Raw genomic sequence first — 1,614 nt, forward strand, 5'->3', positions numbered from 1 at the left:
AAGCGGTGGTCATGGTGTCATGCTGTGACTTGTTCAGGAGGGGCTCCTGAAATGAAATCGGTTTTCTTTTTTTACCTCCTGGCTTAAGTCGGAAGTTATTTAATTTTAAGAATTATGCTGATGATTTCTTTGGAAGGTTGGATTTTTCCAGGTGTTTGACACATGCAAAATGCTTAACGGTAATCATATCATCCAAACCACCTATTGCCCCTGAAAATGTACTTGTATCACATTCTTAGCTAACTGAGTTTTTGTCTGATCTTTTGCTGCAGGGGAATGAAAAGCAAGCAGATGCTGCTTTGTACACTATTGCAAATAACCAACTTTAGAACTTGTGTTACCAATTACTTGTTAAATACAAACCTACCCAAAGAGTTGGCAGCTCTGCCGGGATTGGTTGTAGTGCCCCTGGTACTAGCAGCTCGAGAGGTTCATCTGTCCCTGGTGCTAGCAGCTCGAGACATTCATCCGTCCCTGGTGCTAGCAGCTCGAGAGGTTCATCTGCCCCTGGTGCTAGCAGCTCGAGAGGTTCATCTGCCCCTGGTACTAGCAGCGGTGCCACTTCTTATATTGACATCAGTAGTATTCCAAAAAATAATTACACGGAAATTTACAAAATCTTTGGCTTCCCCTCAAAGCCACTGAACTGAGTACTTGGTGAGGTTCTCATGTTGATTTCATATCGAAATACTTTAGATTTGCCATTCTTTCAAGTACTGAATCTATGTTGCTTTCTTATAAAATTTCATTTCTCTTGCCTTTTGCATTTTATGCTTTCTGCAGCTTGCCAGATGCTACATATAATGTTTAATTAGCCTTGTCTAAGTTCTATTGCTTTTGTCACTATGGATTCTTTGCCACTGCAGTAATGGATACACTTGAATTAGGTTGTACTGTGTCATAGACAAATAGCCAAGGGCTACTAAGTCTTCTCATTGCTGCTGAACCATTTCCAAGGAACTGTTGTCATTTATGGTGTATTCCTTCTGCTAATTGAAAAGCACAGCAAACTACCAATGCTCACCTCTGTATATTTGCACTTTTCTTTATTAAGTTATCAATGTGAGCAATTCGCCACATCCATTCAATTTTGAAGTTTATGGTATATTGAGCATCATGCATGATGCAGTGTTGTATGTCCATAGCAAAATGTATGTATCTAGAAAAATCAAAATGACATTTAGTGTATTTACTTGCTATTATAGTACATAGCATCCTTTATGTTACGAGGTAATTCTTTATTGGTTGTGCAACCTGATATAGTGATGTGTCAACCTGGTCTATTATAATACTGCCATATAGAATTTACATGCTAGTTTATTTGTTTGCCATTGTCAGTTGTTTTGTACATACATTGATGTTGACATATGGTAGCTCAATTTATTTGTCTTTTCTTTTCCATTTCCTAAATCCTCTGATGGTGACTACACAGATTTAAATCCCCTTGGAGGTTGCATCTTCTAAGATCAAGGCTGTTGGAAAGGCGAGGTGCTCAGGAACTTATCCAAGTGGCTTGGTGTTACACAGTTATCTTCTGCCAATCACTTGTTTTTGGGATTTCCAGACATGCTTTCTCCTTTTGTATTTGGCTCTGGTAGTTATTTGTTCTTGTTT

This window comes from Setaria italica, chromosome IX (assembly GCF_000263155.2).
Source record: "Setaria italica strain Yugu1 chromosome IX, Setaria_italica_v2.0, whole genome shotgun sequence".
Classification (NCBI taxonomy): domain Eukaryota; kingdom Viridiplantae; phylum Streptophyta; class Magnoliopsida; order Poales; family Poaceae; genus Setaria; species Setaria italica.